The sequence below is a fragment of the Mobula hypostoma genome, chromosome 11 (assembly GCF_963921235.1).
Source record: "Mobula hypostoma chromosome 11, sMobHyp1.1, whole genome shotgun sequence".
Lineage (NCBI taxonomy): Eukaryota > Metazoa > Chordata > Chondrichthyes > Myliobatiformes > Myliobatidae > Mobula > Mobula hypostoma.
In genome coordinates, this window is record NC_086107.1 from 45,513,362 (window position 1) to 45,538,306 (window position 24,945).

At 41.5% G+C, this 24,945-nt stretch overlaps 1 protein-coding gene across 9 annotated transcripts in view; it reads right to left on the reverse strand.

Annotated features, from left to right (window-relative positions):
• plekha7b (pleckstrin homology domain containing, family A member 7b) overlaps positions 1 to 24,945 on the reverse strand; it is a 423,431-nt gene that overhangs the window by 242,403 nt on the left and 156,083 nt on the right. Inside the window, exon 1 of one of the 9 annotated variants that reach the window (XM_063061939.1) lies at positions 14,201 to 14,606. The exons of 7 other annotated variants lie outside the window; for them this stretch is intronic. The gene's annotated coding sequence lies outside the window, so the exon portion shown is untranslated. Of the gene's footprint in view, positions 1 to 13,837; positions 14,153 to 14,200; positions 14,607 to 24,945 lie in introns of those variants that run through there. One more of the 9 variants, XM_063061942.1, reaches the window with a different exon arrangement.

Below are 24,945 nucleotides of genomic sequence, written 5' to 3' on the forward strand. Positions count from 1 at the left end.
CCAAGTGTTTGACTGAAAATAAAATGTTTTAATATAGCTACAAAGATTATTAATCTTAAACTAAATGACAAAAATAATACTGATACTTGTTTCTTAAATAAAAACAAACACTGTGGTATACATTTAATAAATCCAAACTTTGCCCAGTGCAGTATCTGAGCTCAATTTCTGAAAGTACTTAAATCGTTATTTGTACTTGAAGGCAAATTACAAGCAAGGTTGCAGTGTCATCGAGAGGGATGAGGGGTCAGGCCTAGAATTATAACACATTATGTTATCACAAATATGTATTTTTACTATCTGGGCATTCCTTTCATGCTCAAGTGATGCTTACTGTTGACCTAAACATCATGCTCAATTCAGTACTGCGTGGGCAGTCCAAATAATAAAAGAAAATGCAAACTCAAAAAGTTCTATTCGTTCTGACCTTTCTTAGCAGTATCGCCCACACCCACTGCCAGTTACTGCTTATTTGCTGAATACCTAGCAAAATCTTGAGGAGGAGAGAAGGCAACTTCTATTTGAGCTCATGAAAATTGTCTAATTACAAAGAGACGAGAAATAGCTTTAAGACGCAACACAGCTAGCCAGATATTGCTATGAGGTTAACAATAAAATTAAAGGTGCCCACCATTACTACAGGTACTTCCCAAAATTCTGACATTGGCACAAATGTTCTTAAATAGGGAAATTTGAAACCGTTCTGAAAAACTGCAGGATGCATTATTGTTTGATTCTGAGGAGGCTGGAGAGAGCTGGACTATGCACTTCAGAACTCACATCATTCAACAGGTGTGCAGAAGAGAGCATACTAACATGCTATATCACTGCATGTTATGGAAACTGCACTACTGTAGACAGGAAGGTTTTAAAATGCATCACAGGCACCAGCTCACCGTAATATATATATAGAAAGGGGCCAGAAAGAGGTCAGTAACATCATGAAGAATCCAGGCCACTCTGCTCATGGACTGTCAGTCCTATCCAATCAGACAGGAGGCTATGCAGCATCTGTGCCAGGATCACCAGACTTAAAAACAGTTACTTTCCCCAAGCAGCAAGGCTGATCAACACCTCCACCCAATAATCCATCCCACCACAATATCATTTTCTGTCAGAGTCACCTTACTTACAGACACTCCTCAGCCAAGCATCACCTTATGGACATGCAATCAATGAACACAAGCCATCTCATATATTGCATTATAATAAAGAACACAATAATAAGTGGTAGGATATTAAGTATAGGTTATTGATCTCCAATTATACATATACATATTCCTCAAGGTGGTCAGACAAAAAAAAATGGTTGATAGGCTTATGATGAAATAAAGGGTACAGGTTTCCCCGACCATCTGAAGGTAGAGCGTTCCTATGAAACGGTTCATAAGCCGGAATGTCGTAAAGCAAAGAAGCAATTACCATTTATATGGCAAAATTTTGTGAGCATTCGCAGACCCAAAAATAACCTACCAAATCATGCCAAATAACACACAAAACCTAAAATAATAGTAACATATAGTAAAAGCAGGAATGATATGATAAATACACAGCCTATATAAAGTAGTAATACTTTTCCACAATCATTGCCTGAACTGTTCTCCGCAACGAAAATCTCACGCAAGAGCCATCGGCAAAAACACGGCGCAAGCGCTCTCCAGTAACCTTTAAGCTATGAAGCTGCCAAATCATACCAAATAACACGTAAAAATACACAGCTGATATAAAGTAGAAATAATGTATGTACAGTGTAGTATCACTTACTGGAATTGGGAAAGCGCGGAGCACACTGATGGTGGTGTGTTAGACTGAGTCGTCAGAGTTTGGGTGGTGCAGTGGCCTCCACCCTCCGGGCAGCGAACCGATACCGATCCACAAAGCATGCAACGGTAGCCGGGAGGCACACAGCACATCTTTAAGAAAGAAGCTGAAATAAACATGCTAATTAATTAGGTGCCGCCTGGCACGTAATTGTCGGCCCAGGTCAGTGCCGAGTGCCGATTGCCGATTGCATTGCCTCTGATCTGGGCCAACAAATACGTGCCGGGCGGCAGCTAATTAATTAGCATGTTTATTTCAGCTTTTTTCTTAAAGATGTGCTGTGTGTCTCCCGGCTACTGCTGCATTCTCTGCAAATCGGTATCTGCCCGCGGCCTGGGTGTTGGGACACCAGGGTGTCATCTCATCATCTGTTTCCATTAGAGCAGGCAGCTCATCTTCTCCTATGACTCGAATGTTGAAGATTGAGGTTCGTCGTCTGCTGTGGCTGATGTGGAAGGCTTGCTTCACTGCTGACCCTCGTGCATCTTTCTATCATACAGTTCTTTGTAAGCACTCAAACCATCCTGCAAATATCCCCTAAACCTATGTACCCTTTCAAAGTTAAAGTCGTACTTTATCATTACTCATTCGTTTTCGATTGTTATCCTTTCCTCTTCCAATTGCATCAGCTCTTCATCTATCAGTTCTTGGTCATGGGATGCCAAAACCTCTTCAACATCATCTTCGTCAGCTTGCACAAGCCAAACTCACTTAGTCCTTACTTCATTCACCACGATCAAAACGCTTAATTATGTCTAGTTTTACGCTAAGTGTAACACCCTTACGAGCTCTTTCAGGCTTTTCCAATACCGTAGAACTCATCTTGCAAACGGCTGCTCACAGGCACGTGTTTAAGCAATGCCGGCTAGAATGCAGTTCCGAATACGGGGGAGAGCAGCTGCTCAGGGCGTGCGCTGCCTTTTTCTTAACAGTGAAAACACCTTCTGTTAGCGAAAACAGGGTACTAATGTAGGTCTTTTGTAACAGTGAGGTTTCGTAAAGCAAACGTTCGAAAAGCAGGGGACACCTGTACTTAAGTCCTAAAAACATCCAAGATGTTGAGCCAGACTTGTACAAAACAACGTTAGATCATAGTAGCCTGTACAGCTCTGATCACCCCATGACAGGACTAACAGAATAGCACACACACAGGAAATTTGCAAGAATGTTACCAGGATTGGAGAATTACAGCAATGGCTCAGTTGGAGAGATCTATTTGGAATAAGATAAACTATGGAGAAAATTTAAATTAGATGTGTAAAATCAAAACTTATTCAGGCTAAACGAAAATGATCTTTTTTCCCCTTGGCAAAAAAATCTATGTCTCCAAGTTACTGATCTTAGTTCATTTCTAGAAGGATAGTTAACTCACGTTTTACATCCACAGAGTAAGTGAGTTTGGAATTTGCTACCTAAAAAGATTGTGGAGGTGGAAAAATGCTGAAGAGCACAAGGAGACCACAAACTGTATGACTCCGGGCTAAACAAGGAAGTGGGCATGGCCTAAACAGCTGAATGATAATGGACATATTGTATGTTTTGATGATCCATTTGGGAGTCGAATAGAAATGTTACTTCAAACGACTCAACTAAATTAACTATACCACTGTGACCAGAAGAACTGATTTTTCTCACCTTGGATCGTTCCAGATACCATTGGGAAAAAGAGTGTTACCTCAATAGGTTTACCTCAAAGCACAAAACATTTTCAAGCCAAAAATGTTCGAAGTGCTTCTGCAAGGTTTCCATTTATACAAAACATCATTGTCTCCTGAGAAAATTCTGCATCATGCCAAGCACTTTATATTTAAGCAATCATCATTATGCATGCAAACTGCAAGAATTTTGTGTACTAATAACTCCACAAAGGACCATTTAATACATCTTTCATTGCACGAGTTCAGGAAAATTGTTAAAATCATTCAGTCAAAGAGTCTGCACAGATTAGTAGCTTAAATCTTAGAGTAAACTAAAGGCACCTATGAAACAATTTAAAGATAATTGGTAGAAAGCTTTGAAACTAGAGCATCTTAACCCACTCTGAAAGTTGTGATCCACCTCAATGACTATCACCCAGTAACATTTACGTTTGTACATCCACAGTGATGAAGTGTTTTGAGAAGCTGGGATAAAATACATCAACTCCTGCCTGAGAACCAACTTAGATCCAATTTTCCGACCGGAACAACAGATCCACAGCAGCTGCCATCTCACTGGCTCTTCACTCAACCCTGGAACATCTGGACAACAAAGGTACATACATCAGGATGCTCTTTATCAACTACAGCTCGAGGTCCGTGAGCCAGGCCTCATCAGAAGACTAGAGGTGGAGAGGGTTAGTAACTTTAAATTCCAAAGTGGTGTTATTTTGGAGGACCTGCCTTGGGCCCAGCATGCAAGTGAAATTACAAGGAAAGCACAACAGCACCTCCACTTCCTTAGGAGTTTCCAGAGATTCAGCATGACATCTAAAACTTTGACAAACTTCTATAGATGTGTAGTGGAGAATATATTGACTGGTTGGTACAGCCTGATATGGAAACACCAATGCCCTTGAATGGGAAAACCTACAAAAAGCAGTGGATTCAGCCCAGTACATCATGAGTAAAACCCTCCCCACCTTGAGCACAACTACATGAAATATTGCCACAGAAAAACAGCATCCATCATCAGGGCATGCTCTTTTCCCACTGCTGATATCAGGAAGGCACGAGAGCCTCAGGACTCTCACCACCACGTTCAGGAAGGGTTACTACCCCTAAACCATCAGACTCTTGAACCAAAGGGGATAACTTCACTTGCTCCATCATTGAAATGCTCCCACAACCAATAGATCATAGAACATAGAAACCCATCTAGTCAATGCTGAATCATTAATCTGCAGTCTCATTACAGAACCTTCAGCCCACAATGTTGTACCGACCATGTAACCTACTCTAGAAACCATCTAAAATTTCCCTAGCACATAGCCCTCTATTTTTCTAAGCTCCAAGTACCTATGAAAGAGCATCTTAAAAGACCCTATCGTATCCGCCTCTACCACCATCACTGGCAGTGCATTCCACACACCCACCACTCTGTGTGGAAAAACTTACCTCCGACATCCCGCTCATACCTACTTCCACGCACCTTAAAACTATGCCCCCCTGTGTTAGTCATTTCGGCCCTGAGGAAAAGCCTCTGGCTCTCCACATGATCAATGCCTCATGGACCGGCAGATTAACTTTTCGTACGTGCACAGCTTGTTGCCTTCTGCACTCTAGTCGAATGCCCTACTTGGGTGGTCTTTCATCTATTCTGTTATGATTTTTATTCAATGGATCTAATGAGTATACCCACTTGAAAATGAATCTCACGGTTGTATATGCTGACATATTTGTACTTTTAACTTTGAACAACCTAGATCTAGTGAAAAGTAATCTCACAAGCATCCAAATCCGATGAGTTCATTATCGCTGACCAATGCATAGATAGAATTGGGAAAAACAATGTCCTCTTGCAATGCAGGGCGAATGGACATCCTCAGCTCTCCGTATCAGGGTTTTCCATAACATGAAGCTGTGCCATCTTCTCATACCCAAGAAACAAAAGTTAAACTGAATTTTGAGTTTGATTGCTTACTTTTTAATAAATTCTGTGAAAGTGAATTTTATTCTCTATCTCAAATTTTTTTGGGTAGTGATTTGAGATTCTGAGGGCAAACTTCCATTACTCCAACAGCCATAACATGGGAGTTGCCTATGGTTATAGGTATGGAAAAATATTCACTGCATGTGCTCACTCATTAGCATTATATTAATCCTCTTAGGGCATTTAATCTGCAACAAGATCCAGTAAATGTAATATTGTAAAAACAAAAGGGGATAAAGTATAAAATAACTACTTCATGTGATTCATAAGGAGATCTTGGTAATTTGCATACCATATCCAAAGGTAAACTTTGAGCTATTTGTTACAAAGTAATCTGAATTTATTTCGTATGAAGTCAACCAAAGTTTCATTACTAACAATGAGTCATAGAACACTACAAGCACAGATACAGGCCTTTCAACCCATCTAATCCATGCTGAATCATTAATCTGCAGTCTCATTGACCAGCACCAGGACCACAGCCCTCCATAACCCTCCCATCCATGTACATATCCAAATTTCTCTTGCATGTTGAAACAGACCCAGTATTCCACACTTGCACCAGCAATTTGCTCCCCACTCACACCACCCTCTGAGTGAATAAATTCCCCCTAATTTTCCCCTTAAGGATTTCAACTTTCACCCTTAACCCATGACCTTTAGTCGCAGTCTTATCTAACTTCAGTGGAAAAACCTTGCTTGCATGTACCCTACCTATTCCCCTTATAAATTTATGTCCTATCAAATCTCCACTCAATCTTCTGCATTCTGGGAGTAAAGTCCTAACGTATTCAATCTTTCCCTAAAGCTCCCTGCAATATCTTTGTAAATTTTCTCAGCATTCTTTCAACCTTATTGACATCTTTCCTGTAGGTAGGTGACTAAAACTGGACACAGTATTCCAAATTAGGTCTTAGCAACTTCTTATACAATTTCAACATAACATTCCAACTCCTGTACTTAATTCTGTGATTTATGAAGGCCAATGAGCCAAAAGCTTTTGTCTACCTGTAAAACCACTTTCAAGGAAATACAAATCCGTATTCCCAAATCCCTACCACACTCCTCCATGCCCTACTGTTCACCATGTAAGATCTACCCTTGTTAGTCCTCCCAAAGTGCAACAAGTCACACTTGTCTGCATTAAATTCCATCTGTCATTTTTCCAGCTGGTCCAGATCCTGCAAGTTCTGATATTCTTCCTCGCTGTCCTCTACTCTCCCGATCTTGCTGTGATCCACAAATATTCTGATCCAGTTTACCACATCATCCAGATTGCTGATGTGGATGGCAAACAACAAAAGACCTAGTGCCAAACCCTGTGGCGCACCACTAGTCACAGGCCTCCAGTCAGACAACCACCTGCTACCACACTATGGCTTCTTCTGCAAACCCAATGTCCAATCTAATTTACTACGATGTCTTGAAAGCCAAGTGACTGAACCTTCATGTCCAAACTCCCATAGAGGACCTTGTCAAAGACCTTGTGAATGTTCATGTGGACAACATCCACTGCCTTGCCTTTATCGACTTTCCTGTTAACTTCCCCAAAAAAACTCGACAAGCTTGTTTAGACATAACCTACCATACACAAAACAATGTTGACTGTCCCTAATCAGTTCCTGTCTATCCAAATACTTATACATCTGCTCCCTTAGAACACCTTCCAATAACTTTCCCACTACTGGCGTGAGGCTCACCGGCCAATAATTTCCTGGCTTATTCTTAGGAGCCTTTCTTAAACAATGGAACAACATTAGCTATCGTCTAATCCTCCAGCACATCACCAGTGGCTAAGAGTGATTTAAATATCTCTGCCCAGGCCCCTGTAATTGCTGTATTAGCCTCCCACAGGGTCTGAAGGAACATATCGTCAGGCACTGGGGGTTTAACCACCCTAATTTGCCTCAAGACAACAAACACATCCTCCAGTAATATGATATTAAATTGGCAGTAAAGTTTTCTTTCGAAGAAACGGGAAGTTGTGGACCATGTTTTTAGCCACCACTCCCATAAAATAAGCCTTATTCTGTGGTGTTCTGCTATTAAACTCAGTAAAGACATATCTTTCATTTGTTTGAACATTCAGAAAATCTCACCACTCATCAAATTCCACACCTTTCCTTAAGATCCAGAGCCTGTAAACTGAACTGACAAATTTCCTCGTATACTGACTTCCAACCCAAACTTCACTCCAGTACTTTCAGCAAAATAAGTTGTTTAGCTTGAAGCCACCTTCAAATCAGATTCTTAAATAGCAAGCACTCGATGTATTTCACAAGTTTACACAATTGGAATCCCTACACCAAGCTCTGAAAATAGAATGCTTTTTTTTCCCCCATTTGGTTCACAGCTTTGCAACTACATCATCTAAACCCACCGTGACCAATCTAGATCTAATGAAGGATAATTTTACAAGTATCCTAAATCTGATGAGTTCATCATCACTGACTTCAGTGCATGACCAGACGTTTAAAAAAATGTCCTCATAATGCAAAGTGAACAGATACCCTTAGCTGTTAGATGAATTGAATGCAACCTCATGATGTTGTTCTGCTCATTAACCACAAGATAGCCTGGAGCTCCCAACAGAGTTCTATTGCACTTTTATCCATTGATTAATGTCACCATTTGAGTCAAATAGAAGCCATGAGACAAGCACATTCGGTGAAACCTTCCTGAGAACAGAATTTAATAGAAGAGTATGATAGCCTACCATAGAGAGAATAATTCAACACCAATCTAAATCTCACAACTGAGCAAAAGCATAAATAAAACTTAGTTCTCCTAAATGGCTTGATACTCTGAGAAATATCTACGTCAATGATGTTAGAAAATCTCCAATCTGCAGCATTAGTATTACTATAGAATCCTCTGATGTCATTAAGATGGGAGAAGATTTGCAAATGTGAACATTTCAACAGCATTTTCAATTGAAACTATGGAGGCAGCATTTAATCAGCCACAAGTTGGTATCAATAGTCCAGTCAATGATCCAACATATGAAAGCATTTGTTAACATCAAAAAACACAGTAAAGGGAAGTTCTTCCACATGAGCTCAGAGGTAAAGATGAAGTGATAAAGTTTCAGAGGGTGAATGTTTGTTATTTTTCATTTAAGATTTGGAATACTTCATACGTAATCTGTGTTCGCAATACCAAAATGTCTCTCAATACAAGATCCCCACAACAACTTTCAATTCCCTGGCCCTAACCACCTCATTTTCAACATCTTCAGCCTCAAACATTTCATTCCTGCAGCTCCCCCCCCCCACCATCGAGAAGGCCTTCAAGCTCTCCGCCTCTTTGCTGACAACAGACCCAATGAGTTTCTCTCCACCATCTTGCGTAACTGGTCCTCACACTCAACAATTTAGCTCCCAACTCCTCCCACTTTCTCCAAACCCAAGATGCAGCCATAGGCACCCACATAGACCCCAGCCATTCCTACCTTTTCATTGATGACGGCATTGCTGCCTCATGTACCAATGCTAAGCTCGTCGATTTCATCAAATTTGCCTCCTGCATCCTCCCTACCCTTAAATTCATTTGGTCCTTTTCTGACACCTTGCTCCATTTTCACGACTTCTATCTCCATCTCTGGGAACATACTACCAGTATCTTTTATAAACCTACCAACTCCCATAGTTATCTTGACTATACCTCTTCTCATGCTGTCTCCTGTAAAAATAATAATCCCTTTTCTCAGTGCATTTGCATCCACCGTAACTGTTCCCAGGATGATGTTTTCCTTTCTGGGACATTACATATGTCCTCCTCCTTCAAAGAATGGTGTTTCCCTTCCTCCACCAATGCTACTGCACTCGCACACATCTCCTCCATTTCCTGAATATCTGCTCTCACCCCATCTTCCTGTTGCCTTGGCACGGATATAGTTCCTCTTGTCCTCACCACCCCATTAGCCTCTGCATCCAACACATCATTCTCTGTAACTTCCACCATCTTCAGAAGAATGAGGAGTGACCTAATTGAAACCTATCGAATGGTGAAAGGCCTTGATAGAGTGGATGTAGCGAACTACGGCGGGAGAGTCTAAGACCAGAGGACACAGCCTCAGAAGAACAGAGGTGAGGAGAAATTTCCTGATGAAGGGGCTTGGCCTGAAACATGACTGTTTACTCTTTTCCATAGATGCTGCCTGGCCTGCTGAGTTCCTCCAGCATTTGGTGTGTGTTGCTTTAGAAGTTGACCTTATACATTAAGGATAAATTTTAGCCCTCAATAAGCTTGAACCCAGTAAGGCCTTGCCAGTGACTGGTATCAAATATGCAAAATGAACTTGTATTGTAATTACCTAGAAGATGGATTCAGATTCCTACTAAGAACAAGTAAAAACTCTGAAATCAATCTTTCAAATTATGAATTTTGAAAGAAGTTGATCCAGTTAAAACATTCTTTGATGTGACTGCAGACCAAGTGCAGGTAATTGAGATGAGTTTAGTATAAACACCCTATTCGTGTGCAATTTTTTGTGGTCCACACGGACAGAGTGGGCTCTGTTTCTGTGGTTTATGACTCGACACAAAAATGAATCATGGTACAAAGCAAATGAAATAAAGGGTCAAGTGGAAAACCGAAAGCTGTGGAATACAAGTAATTGGAAAAGGACAACCCTATGCATTTTAAACTGACTCAATAACAACATCAAGCTGTACAATCTGCTGATAAAAAGAGATTCTGGAGCCCAGTCCTGATGAGAACATAAACCATGATTGATTTTTATCACCTGGTTTGTTACAATACAAATTCCAGGCAATTTCGGCCTTCATTCTAATTGGATTGATTATTATTATAGCATGTCCCCACACTATTTGCTTAACTTTCACCCAACATGACATCTCAAGAGTACCTATGTGGAAAATTATATTCATTTAATTAGCATTAAAGTAGTATTCAGCTGTAACCTCCAGAGCTATTTTGCAGAGGCTAAACATTAGTTCTCAGATATTCTCACACCAAACATGAGGCTATAAATTCACATCAGAGGAATTGTCCTTCACAACGTCTAGCCTTGCAGTCTCCTAGCAATGAACAGCCCACTTCTACCTCCTGCCTAAATCCACAAGCAGAATGGCTCTTAGAGACCCTTTGTTTCAGTGTGCTCCCATCCACAGAATTTATTTCTTAATATTCTGACTTGATCCCTTCCCCTGTTCCAGTCCCTTCCCATCTTTGATGCCATCCATCACTCTGACAGCTTCTCATCCCTCTGGTCCCAAAAGGGTCATCTTTGCCATGGATGCATAATCCTTTTACTTTGTCATCACATTGAATAATTTCACCTTCATTCACTCACTCCTCCAGACCAAAGGAAACTATCAAGACCCCAAGTTACACCAGAGTTAGCGTGTGATATGTGGAATACTTTTTAGTTAAGTCCAACTCAGAACCCTCCTGCAAATCCTTTATAGTTACATTAACAACAGCATTGCTGTGGCTACCTGCTTCCTGCAGAGCTTGAAAATGTTATTATTTTTGACTCTTCCTTTCCCTTATCACTCGGTCCTATCTCAGGAGATGGCTAGCAAGCAATGTTTATTATAAACCTCTATCTACCACAGATATATTTGATTCCACAATGCCATAAAAAAAGACTCCATAGCACTCCCCCAGTTCCGTGCATTTACACCAATGGCAAGACTTACCACAGGGGTGCTTCTAAGATATGCTACTCCTTCCTGAACTGTGGCTTTCCCACTACCACAGTTGAGAGCCCTTGACTTTATCTCATCTATTTCCTATGCCTCTGCACACTATCCATCTCCACCATGACTGGGTGAAAATCAAGTTTCCTTGTCTCGCATCTTTCACCCTATCAGCCTCCACATTCAACAAATCATAGAACAGAGAACATTACACCATAATGCAGGTCCTTTGGCCCAGGATGTTGTGATGATCTTTTTACCCACTCCAGATCAATCTAATCATTGCCTCCTACGTTGCCTTCCATTTTTCTATCAACCACGTGTCTATCCAAGTTCCCTAAGTGCCCCTAATGTATCCACCTGTACCAACACCCTTTACAGGGTGTTCCATGCACTCACCATTTTGAGTAAAAACAGTCACCGCTGACATCCCCCCTGAGAATATCCTCCATTCACCATAAAATTATGTCCTCTTTTGTTAGCTGATTCCACCCTGGGGAAAAGTCTCTGGCTATCCACTCAATCTATGCCTCTTATCATCTTGTACACCTCTGTCAAGTCACCTCTCACCCCACTTCACTCCAGAGCAAAAAAGCTCTAATTTGCACAACCTACCCCTCATAAGACATGCGCTCTGATCCAGGCAGCATCCTGGTGAATCTCCTATGCACCCAATTCTAAGCTTCCACTATAATGCAGCAGCCAGAGATGAACACAACATTCCAAGTGTGGTCTAAACAGGAATTAACAGAGTTGCAACATTACTTCAAGGATCTTGTACTCAGTCCTCGAACTAATGAAGGACAACACACCATACAACTCCTTAACAAACCCATCATCTTGAGTGGAAGATCCCCATTCCTCCACAATGCTAAGAATCCTATCATTAACCCTGTATTCTGCCTTCAAATCAGACTCTTCAAATTTTCTGGGTCAAACTACATCCACCAATTCTCAGCCCACCTCTGCACTCTATCAATGTCCTGTTGTAACCCATGACAACCTTCTACATTATCCACATCTCTACTAACCTTCATGTCATCTGCAAACTTACTAATGCACCCCTCCACTCCCTCATGCAAGTTATTTATAAAAATCACAAAGTTCGGGAGTCCTAGTCGGGAGGTAGGTCAAGAATGTTCAGTCACTTGTCAGTCAGGGTGAGGTAGTAAATTGGATTCGACATTGGTTTTGCAGGAGAAGCCAGTGAGTGATAGTAGATGGTTGCCTCTCTGACTGGAGGCCTGTGACTAGTGGTGTGCTGCAGGGATTGGTGCTGAGTCTGTTGTTTATAGTCATCTGCGTTAATGATCTGCATGATGAACATTGTAAACTGGATCAGCAAATTTGATGGTTGGAAGTGTTGTGGCCAGAAAGGATGGCTATCCTCAGAAGGAAGGAAGGAGGGTTTGCAGTGGGATCTGAACCATCTGGACAAATGGGCTGAAAAATGGCTGATGCAAGTTAATGCAGACAAGTGTTAGGTGTTGCACTTTGGGTCAACAAACCAGGGTAAGATTTATACAGTGAATGGCAGGGCACAGAGGAGTGCAGAACAGAGGGATCTAGGAATGCAGATATATATGCAGATATGCTTCCATACTTCTGGCTCAAAGATCCACGGACCCGAGTTAACTTGCAATGTAGAATTTTTTTTATATTTGCTCTGTAACCGTTTGGTTTCCTTGTGATCCAGCTTACTCCCACATGACTAAATTTTCAGCAGGTTAGTTGGTTAGTTTAAATTATCCCTTATATAGAGATTAATGGCTAAAGCAATCCAAGAATGGGATTGCTACCCTGGGAGCTGACATTAACCTGATGGGCTGAATGGCCCCTTCTGATGATTTTGTTTGGTCATAGGGGTTCAAGAATAAGTCTGCCAACATAAGCTTCCAGGTCTGAAAACTACAATGAAAGACACAAAACAAATGAAACTAACAGCAAAAAAAACTAAATGCTGAAAGAACTCGTGGGTTGAAGACTAACAAATGGACTGGATGAGCTGGAGGAATGGGTGGAAGCTCTCATAGAATATAAAGAACACTGTTGACCCGTTGGATCGAATGGTCTACATCCATTAACCTCTACAATGAGTCAATTTACCCAAGTAAAGAGTATCAATTTTAAAAAGTAGAAAAAAATTGTGAATTTTTTGATCACTTGAAGCAGTCTTATAGCAAGAAATCAGTTTGAGTTAGAAATAATCTAGAGTCCTTTAAAACTTTCGTTTAAGTATGCAGAACAGTTTAGAGAGCCGAAAATAGGAACGGCAGAAACACTGCTGTGGTTTAGACTTCAGCACCCAGTGAAGGACACAATAAGCATTCCACCCACAGCACTTTAAGAGAATGCAGCAGAGCTTTAATAATGCATTGTCGGTCAATCACAACAGCTACACTTATTTAACAGAGACGCAAAAGGGCAGCTTCAAACACTCATATTCCACGGCATATACTTAGTCTAAATAACGTGTTTGAATAGGCTAACGATGTAAACTTTCTCCAAATATAAGCCTGAGAAATTACAACAGCCGGAAAAATTCATAATTCCAAAATTAGCCAGACGTTTTCACCATTTACTGCCTTACATTTATTTTTTAAAGTGTATTGACTGCATGAAACGATTTCGGAATTCATGCATATTATTCTCCAGCTCAACATCACATTTTTACAACAGCCTTATATTTCCTTGCCGTGTGATTTAGGATAGAGACTCACATGGCAATTCGATGATCTCGATCTCAGATTTATTCCACCGCAGCGACCGAATGTAACACTCACATTTCCGTAACTACAATGATGCTGGATCTTGTAGGCTCGGCTTGCTTACGGTTCAGCCTGCAGGTGATTTAAGAGACCTGCAATTCTCATGAGAAAAAGTCGCTCGGCACTCGTCGCATGCACACACTCCTTCACAGTGGAAATGTTGTGAAAGCAAGCAGAGCTAGTTACCGCAACCAAGCCCAGAACTGGATTTTAAATCTTTTCAGTAGCATGTTAGGATTACAAAAGCAACACATTCACAAAACCTTGATAAACAGACGGCTATTTAGAAAATTAGTTGAATACAAGGAATCCTACCCTGCAAACTAAGAAAACCGAGAGATCTCTAAGCAACAAAGAACACGGACGAAATCCTGTCACTCGGAGCTGAAGTTGTAGAAACCACCCTCCACCGAAAACACTTCGCTTAGAAACTACCAATTCGTTCCCGCATGAAATTTCGTTACGCAATCTTACTCCCACAAGGTGCACTTCCTTCTAGGTCATCAGACATAAATAGTATCAGTTCTCCAGAACACGCCTCTCCCCGGAATTTCTATTAATCACTGGAACTAAAGGAACTTTTAACAAAAGCTGGAGAACGTCCTACAAATCAATACACGCCTTTGATGCATGGCACAAAATTTAAAAAAACTACATATGTCAGTTTTGTACAAATATGAAAAACTGGTCTGACATATGCTTATTAACAGCGTAACCTTCAAACATTCATTGAACAATCATCTATTTCTTTCAAATACTAGTCACGATACATATGGAAAAAAATCATTTAAATGAGGAGGTCTCCAAATACAAGTATGACTTTAATTATTAAAGGAAAGCGCAACATAAATTGATTCACACACTATGCTGATTTCGCCCATAATGAAATGAAGGTTTTGTGCTGGCAGTATAAAGTCGCAAAGTCAGTCATGTTCCTCATCCTGAGGCGTTGTTGAGTGAGTTTCTGCTGGTGACTCATCGGGGTTTGGGCACGCTAAGCATCTAAGAGAAAAAGATCGCCACAAAGCTTGGCAGACACAATTTGAATGGACGAAACGCTGGACGCTCCAGGGGGGTGAAATCGAGAGCAGTCTGGTTTCACAGTTGTCTGACGCATAGACAGCTCTAGGGGTGAATCTCGAGCAGAAGGCTCAGATCACTTTTACCTGTAGACAGTGGGTGGAGAACGTGACACCAAGAGAGGCTCGAAGGAATGAATGACAGAACTGGGCACTGTTACAGAGCTCAGATGGTTCAGATGAGAGAGACTTGAACACCTAAAAACAAATATTTAGAAAGTCAGGCAAGTACAGCACAGAAACAGGCCCTTCAGCCCATCTAGTCTGTGTTGAACCATTTAAAATGCCTAACCCCCTCGATTTGCACCAGGACCATAGCCCTACCGTCCATGTACCTATCCAAGCTTTTCAAACTTTGAAATTGAGCTTGCATGCACCACTTGCGCTGGAAGCTTTTTCCACTCATGACCCTCTGAGTAAAGAAGTTTCCCTTCATGTTCCCCTGAAACTTTTCACCCTTCAATCCTTAACCCATGACCTCTGGCTACAATTCCACCCTCCCTTTGTTACACTGGGCCATTTGGGAGTGGACCCAAGTGTAGGACACAGACATGGAGGTAACATTAACAGAAGTGTATCTTACTAATAGTTGCCAGGAAGGCCGGAGAGTGAGGACTAGATGCTTACATGGACGTAAACGTTGGACAACAAACCGGAGGAGCCTGGGCGTGGACTCGGGCTCAAGCTTGGACGTGGAGCCTGGGCTCGGTCTTGACTCGGACGCGGAGCCTGGGCTCGGACTTGACTCAGACACGGAGCCTAGACTCGGACTTGACTCAGACACGGAGCCTGGGCTCGGATTTGGACACGGGACGACAAAAAACAAAGACAGACAATTCATATCTTGGCTCGGAGGAGTGACAAATGGCCAGCAGTCCTCAGCTGGACACAAGACGACAAAACCAAACAACGACAGACAACTCATATCTTGAAACGGGGTAGCACATGAAGCGGCAAACGACCGGCAATCACTTAGCTGAACACGAAGAGACAGAATTCCCGAAGCAACCCCAGGCACCGAAGCCACTTAGAATCCACCACTCTCGGCAGCCCAGAACATGCATTGCCTCACTGGCTGAGGAGTCCATTTTCGGCAGCCCGGAACGTGCATTGCCGCACAGGCTGCAGTGTGACAGTCCAGCACCGAGTAGATATAAGCTGGAGTTTTTATACTGCCGGTTCGGATGAGGATCAGATGCCCTAATCAAGGAGCCCGGTAGAACACAGGGAAAAGGAAACTAACTGAAATGAGGAGTCAACTGACCGGACCATGACACCCTTAGTGGAAAACACCTGCTTGCATTTATCCTATCTATACCCCTCATAATTTTGTATAGTTCTATCAAATCTCCCTTCAACCTTCTACATTCCAAGAAATAAAGTTGTAACTTATTCAATCTTTCTTTATAACTCAAGCCCTCCAGTCCCAGCAACATCCTTATAAATTTTCTCTGCACTCTTTTAACCTTATTTACATCTTTCCTGTAGGTAGTTGAACAAAACAGCATGCAGTACTCCAAATTTGGCCTCACCAACATCTTATGAAAAACTTCAACATAACATCCCATCTCCTGTACTCAATACATTAATTTATGAATGCCAATGTACCAAAAGCTTTCGTTACAACCCTATCTACCTGTGACACCACTTTCAAAGAATTGTGGACCTTTATTCCCGGATCCCTTTCTTCTACAGCACATTTCAGTGCATTACCGTTCACTGCGCAAGACCTACAAAAATGCAACACCTCGCACTTGTCTGCATTAAATTCCATCTGCCACCTTCAGCCCATTTTTCCAGCTGGTCCAGACCCCGCTGCAAGCTCTGATAGTCTTCCTCACTGTCCACTACACCCCTAATCTTGGTGTCATCCACAAATTTGCTGATCCAGTTAAGATTATCATCCAGGTAATTGATATAGATGACAGACAATGGTCCCAGCACCAATCCCTGCTGCACTCCACCAATCACAGTCCTCCCGCTCAAGACGTAACCATTTACTACCACTCTCTGGCTTCTCTCACCAAGCTAAACTCTAATCCAATTTACTGCCTCATCCTAAAAACTATAAGATTGGTTAGACACGATTATGTTGAGGTACTAGCAAAACTGGGGTGTATGGGGCGTCTAGGGAGGAGTAGCATATCTGGTGGGGGGGGCCTGCCGTGCCCTTTTCAGGACAGCTCGTCCACCTTTGGTCCCCATCTGGTGCTCAACTCTCACCTCTGGCTCCAAGTAGCTGTAACACGTGCAGCAGCCATGCCCCAATAAACCATCTCGGCAGACGGGCTAAACCAGGTGAGAGTAGCCGACGGGTCTTTGACCCACAGTGAGGTAGGGGATCTGCCTATCCCAGCGTGTGAAGTCTGGCCATGGCAGATTAAGCAGAAGAGACCAATCAATGGTCCAACCGTCAAGAAGCAGGCCAGCAGGCATTGGTGGAGCGCTAAGAGCATGACAAGGCACTTAGACATCCTGGTCATCCACCGCAAGTGGTGGTGCCCTCTTTAAACTCACCCGGCAGAAGGCAAAGGCACACCACTGCTGTAACCTGTCACGAACATGATTTCCCAATATGTCAGAGCGGCGTGGAGGGAAATCGTCTGCCAACTGGAAATTCCAGATGCGACCTACGACGACAACTGGCAGAACTGGATCCCAGAACAAATGTGATGTTAAGAAAGAGGTTAGGATAAGATAATTGGGCAGCTGAGTTTGAAACTTTATGAGATTTATGGAGGCCAATGAATCTACAAATAGCTGCAAGTGACAACAATGCACAGAAATAAACAGAAACATCTGACTGCCCTGCCATCTCTGTGGAACTCATCCGAAACTCTGCTGCTTGTATACCAACACCTATAACTCTCTGTTCAATTACAAACTCAGGGAACCAATGCAAATGCAGCTACACTTTGCACACTGCCTTTTAAGCATCATCTTTAGTATGCTTCTCCCCATCTCGGAAATAATTCAGCATCCAAATTTACAAATCGGGGCGGCAATCAAAGCAAGCGAAGGGAAGACTTGGAATGGATTCTCTGCACAAACAGCATGGGAAAAATTGCCAAGAGCTTAGGCTTAGATGGACAACGGGGGCCAGGAAGAGTGAATCAAGAGTCAAGCGTTCAAGAGTCAGAAGATTAAGATAATGCCCTAACAGTATGGCTCATGGATACCTTGCAAATGTTTTGCAGAAATAGCTTGTGTATAGTTTCAGCCATTGTTTAGTCCTGTACAGCATTGTTCACAACAAAATTAATCCTAGTACACTTTAAACATACCTAAATGGTATGAAGTGGGATTTTCTTTATTAACAAGTAGTTATACATTTTCAATATGGTGCCTATTAGCTACAATTGTTTACATTGTTTACACTATCTCAAATTATTTGGTATGAGACAGTACAAATACTCCAAATATAATAATCACACACCATTTTTTATCCACATTAAATAGTTACTTCATACTACAAGTGTCATCCTGTCTTCTCAGTCAAATTGTTTTCTGAGATTTACAAACAAATTTTAAAACTCTCAATTACAAACTTCACTTGAAGAAAATTGAAGAGAAAGTTAGGCCAAATGTCAGCCAATCATTAATGGAAAGTTTTCATATGATCATGAAAATAAAAATAAAAATACACACCTCTTAAACTTGGTCAAAATCATGATATCCAAGTTAACAGATTCAGAAATCCTTATTTTCTCAACATCTTACCGTTGACTAGATTTCACTCAAAGCTAAAAAGCTTTGTTTGCCAAGATTACAGGGTGTTAACAACTACACAAATGGTCATATCAGAACCCATTTCTCTGCAGTTAACAGAAGGTGCATTCTTCGGTCCTCAAGAATTTTGTTTCCCCACACTGCTCTTCAATGAAGTTATAGAAGACCGAAGGAGAAACCAACAAACTCACCATGGCAGATGGGCCTTGCATGACACCCTTCCAAGAAGTAGTGAACACTGCAGATCCTTTCCATCAGCTAATGAATATAGAGGTGGTGGCTATTATTCTTTTGTTAGCAACGTCAACAGCTCTCTAAGAAGCACAGCTTTATTTTTCTTTCATCTTTAATGCCCAGTATGCAACACACTGTGGGAAATATCCCATTTGTAACTCCTGAACCATGCCTTAGCTTTGAAATTAAACTGATATTTATTAAAGTAATGAAATCAGTTTTAACTGTATACGACACAAAAACGGTAGCCCCTAGTATTAGGCAAATAAGATACTTTTGCTTTTGAAAACCTATCCTTTCACAAATTTCAGTGGATGGCATGTCTCAATACTATAGCACCATTTTAAGCCAGGCAAAATTACTTCCAACTCTCAATATGACAGACAAAAATTTGCCACTTTTGGCTCAAGTACAAATGACATCTCTACTAATTAGACAAAATATATGACACATCTGGGATCCCCACCACAGAAGCCAGTCTTCTTACAATTCAATTCATTCCACATGAAATCACCAAATGACTTGCAGCACTGAATGCATCTTTACTGGAGTACCAAAGACTTGTATTCCTGAACTAACTGAACATCTAGCCAAGTTATTCCAATCTAGTTACACTACTGAATCAACCTGGTCATGTGGAAAATTGCCCGAGGATTTCTCATTCACAACAAAGACGACAAATACAATCGGACTTATTACTGCTCAATCAGTCGCAGAGCTATGAAAGTCCCGTCCAGCGCTCTCAAGTTGCACTGACTCACCAATAACCCACCCACCAATGCCCAGTTTGGGGTGGTCCTGTGATTATCTGGCTCTTCCTCACCTTGGACTGAAAATGGGACAAGGAACTGAATTCCAGAGATGAAGTGAGACCCACTGAACTCGACAACAAGGTAGCATTTGATAAAGTGAGGCACCAAGTTAGCCCTGTAAAATTGAAAGGAAAATTCAAGGTTCTGTCTCCAGTGCTGGGGGTCATAGCTTGCACAAAAGAACCTAGTTGTCATCTGTTATGAATTGCCCAATCCCAGGATATCACTTTAGGCATTCTTCAGGATAGCATCCTGAACCCTGGCATCTTCACCTGCTTCAATAAACTTCACTTCTGACCTTATAATGAGATAACATACTGCTGAATAATGTACAATACCCTGTATTCAAATTTATTTGCAGCTCAACAGAAAATAGTGTTAGCTGTGCGCAGACAGAATTAAATAAAATCTCTGGCTTGGCCTATAGAACCAGGCAATGATCGTCAACAAAATACAACTAACCATCCTCCGCATGCAGTAGCATTATGATTACCATGAACTCCATTAACATCCCAAGGGCTACCTCTGACCTGAAATTTGAGGTCATTAGCAACAACATTACATTAGCAGCAAGAGATCAGAGAACATACTTCAGCAACATCCACCAACATTCTAACCATTTTCCACCAGCACGAATTAGGAGTAGCAAATTGCTCTTTACTAATCTGGATAAGTAGAACTCAAGCACAATAATATTCAGGACAAAGCTATCCTCTTGACTGGCATCCTGTCATCACCACTGTGGAACCATGTTTGCTGACTTAGCAGTCCATAGAAAGAACTGTTTCTCATTTCAGATATTGCAGAGACACGTCCCAAACTCACTAACTCTATGAAACATCACAATTTATATGCATCCATCCATATTGCAACACATTGATTTGAAAATACAGTACAGAAATAAATTGTAGAACTAGCCATCACTCATGCCAGTTCCAAACAAATTTGTTCTGGTTCAGAATCATCCAAGTTCAAGTTTAATTGTCATTCAGCCATACATGAATACAGCTGAAAAAGAAAACAGCATTTCTCCAGAGTTAAGTTGCAAAACACAGTACCAACAATCATACACAGCACAAGGCTCATAAGATAGCGGTAAAATATATGTAAATTTTAAAATCCTGTAAATTGATGCTACATGGGTGTTATTGGCAAGAACAATTCTCAGTAGTCTGCAGATAAATGCACGCAGTCCAACTTGTCATTCCACCGACTGAACACTGGAGAGCAGCACTGACAAGAGGGGACAGCCTTCAACCAAGCAACCTCTGGCGCCTCCTCTCCTGGATTGCTGCAACAGACAAGACCGCGGCTTGAGGCCAAGTCTTCACTGTGATCGAGGCCACACAGCTCCCGCGTCATCTGTCTCTCCAATAAATAAGGGAAATAGACATAGTATTTTACATTATCAATGTCCAACAGGATCTTGCAATCTCACAAGAAACATCCAAGACAGTCACTCTGAAAGAGAGAAGGATAAATCCAATCTGCAGTGATATTGACAGTGCTGTCAATTGTACTCTCACTTGACACTTAATTTGTTAATGCCTATTCCAAAACAAGCAGGTTGGCATCAATCAGCACCACTCAGACCCAGGCAAAATGAATGTTGGATTCCGGGGGGGCGGGGGGGGGGGTTCGCCTTTAAACCCAATGCAACTTCTCAGAGAATGACATCAAGGAACCTGAGTAAAATTCACTTCCAGGGAAAGCTCTCCATTGACTGGAATCACATTTACCACAATGGAAGGTGGTTGTTATTGCTGGAGTGTTTACTGTATATCACAGCAATTCACTTTCAATCCTGCAGAAAGGTCTCGGTCCAAAAGATCGACTGTTTATTTATTTCGAGAGATGCTGCCTGACCTGCTGATTTCCTCCAGCATTTTGTGAGTTGCGCTTTGGACTTCCAACATTTGCAGACTTTCTCATGTTTACAATTCTGTGTCTTCAAACACTACCTTCAGATTCCTGGCCTGTTGTTCCTCCATAGGAAGATTAGTAGTGGGGACATTTGCATATTAATGGTTGTGCTCAGATCCATTTGCAGTTCCTCAGAAAAAGTCTATGTACACGTGAAGACCTGGGCAACATTTAGGCATTGACTAATAAAGAGCGCATAGGCATTTGTGTGTGAAGTGGCAGGTAATTATCAACTCTAACAAGTGTTAAACCAATGGCATTACCATGGACAAGTTTTGCACCTTCAGCCTTTTTGGGAGTACTATTGACCTGAAACTTAAACTGACCAGCCAGTAAAATGCACAGCTTCTTGAAGGGCAGAATTTTGCTGTCCTGTGGTGAGTGGCTCATAGCTCATAGCTATACTGAAAGGTCTTTCAACAATGTAGAGGACAAGTTAGATGGCAGGGAATACTCTTCACATGCCTGGATGAATGCAACTCCAACAACACTTGAACTCCAGGCAAATCCTATTTTATTGGCCTCACTGTAGTTATTCACTCCCTGTAAGTGCTCTATTTCCTGAGGAGATTGAGGTCCTTTAACATCTGTCGGACGATGCTGAGGATGTTCTACGAGCTGTGGTTGCCAGTGCGGTCATGTTTGCTGTTGTGTGCTGGGGCAGCAGGCTGAGGGTAGCAGACACCAACAGAATCAACAAACTCATTCGTAAGGCCAGTGATGTTGTGGGGATGGAACTGGACTCTCTGACGGTGGTGTCTGAAAAGAGGATGCTGTCCAAGTTGCATGCCATCTTGGACAATGTCTCCCATCCACCTCATAACGTACTGGTTGGGCACAGGAGTACATTCAGCCAGAGACTCATTCCACCGAGATGCAACACAGAGTGTCATAGGAAGTCATTCCTGCCTGTGGCCATCAAACTTTACAATTCCTCCCTTGGAGGGTCAAACACCCTGAGTCAATAGGCTGGTCCTGGACTTATTTCCTGGCATAATTTACATATTACTATTTAATTATTTATGGTGCAACTGTAACAAAAACCAATTTCCCCCAGGATCAATAAAGTATGACTATGACTATGTATCATCCACAACTTGCATACAAGTTACTGCCCGAGGGCCAATGAAAATTAAGCAATCTGCAGATGCAATTGCTAAAAGCACATAAGTGGTCAGGCAACATCTGTGGGAAAACAAGTTAACATTTTACTTGCTGAGAAATTTCAGCATTTGTTCTTTTATTTCATGCTTTCCAGACACTTGGAAGGACAAGGCAACAAGCACGTGGCAATGGCACCACCTGCAGATCTCACTTACCCAAAATGGCATGAAATTTGTTAAATAGAAGAGGTGTTGCAGATGCTGGAAATTAAGAGTAACACACTCAAAATGCTGGAGGAACTCAGCAGGTCAGGCAGCATCTAGGGAGACAAAAAGTCGATGCTTCGGGCTTTATCAGGACGCGATGAAGCTGTGAATGAAATTTGTTATTTCGCTGTGGCAGTATTGTGCAAGGACAAATTAGAATACTTCCCTGCAGACTCTCAATGTACTGATTTGCTATGTTTATAATATGATTCACTGGGGGAAACTTCATTGCAAGAATGTCAGGGTATTAAAGAAAGGTTCACAATACCTTCTTGGTGGCAATTAGGGATGGTGTTAAATGCTGGATTTGCCAAAATCCAGTAAAGAAGAAAATAACTGGAATCATGCCTTCACCTACAAGTATTTGGGAAAATGTAGTCACTTTAAAAATTCTCTTCCAAATTGCAAATCAACAAGCAATATGTTGCATAACATGACATGACTTATGTGCAAGCTGAGGCACTCAAGCTGGTGAGAAGAATTGCATATTTTTTTAAAGTTAAAACATTTTTAAACGAAATAAAATCCTTTGCTTCATCTTTTTAGTGTGTCTTAATTTTAAAACAACACTAATAAAATCCCTGGCAATGCGTTTAGCAACAATACATTTTGCTCAATAATAATGACTCTTTAAAAGTGCAAACTTTCCACACCTGTTGCTGATTGATCACAAGTGTTCATCGACCAGGAGTGGAATACACCTCTTAATAGCTTGAGAGGAAGGAAGACTCCATTTATCACAAACACAGGTGACAATGAATAGCTTTGAATGAACAGTTATTATCTGTCATTAGAACCATGTTCAGTTACAAGACTAGAAAATAAAATACCCAATTTAGCCAAATATTGTCATGGCAAATATTATTTGTCATTTCTGCTAATTGAAACCTAAGTTTGCTTATTTCTTTTGCAGCCAATACATACAATCAGAGGAGTAAATGTAAACCGTGAAGAATCAATTATTCTCTTCAATAAACGCCTCTATTTTTAAGGATTCTATTAAGGCTGTCATCGAGTCTGCAAAGCAAGGACCCAAGCCATGGGTACGAATTCAACTGAGGTTAAAGCCTAATTGATCATGGCATATGGAATTCACAAATCACCTCAAGTACATCATGGTCAAAGGCAACATTATTAAGATACAACCCTTCAAAAAGCGATCAGGGATGCCAAAATAGAGACCCAGAGCAGCATTCAGTTGCAACAGGGCTTACATGATATAATAGGCTACATAATGAAGTCAGGCAGCATAGTTAACAAGAGCACATCCCTTTCCAATTAGCTTAGCAAACTCTGTGCTTTTTTAAACAGAAGGGGATTGAAATGTCACCACCCACTCCAGCATCCTCCTATGCACCTGCACCCACAATCACCACTTCAGATGAGATATCAGCCTTCCGGAGAGTGAACCCATCAATTCCAACCTCCAAGGCTACCTTGTCCTGCTGCATTTAGCCTTCTGCTGAAACAGGTCCACATTGGATGCCATCCCCCGGGCCCTCCAGTAAAGACATCTATGACTATTGTTTATTAAATTCAACTGTCTTCAATACCATAATTCCCAGTAAACTCATCTCCAGACTCAACATGTCCCCTTCAGCTAGATGCTTGACTTCCTGACCAACGGACCACAATCAGTAACACCTCCACCACCATTATCCTCAAGGTTGCATCCTCAGACCCCAGCTCTATCCCCTAAACACTCTTGATTGCATTGAGAGATTCTGATGTAGTCCCATCTGCATGTTGACAGAAGACACCACTATACTGAGCAGAATCTCAAATAACAACGAGTTGGAGTACAGTAAGGAGAGCCTAACAAAATGACGTCATAACAATCTTTCTCTCAACTATCAGCAAAACAAAACAGCTGGTCAGTGACTTTAGGAAATGGTACCGTGCAAGTGTTCCGA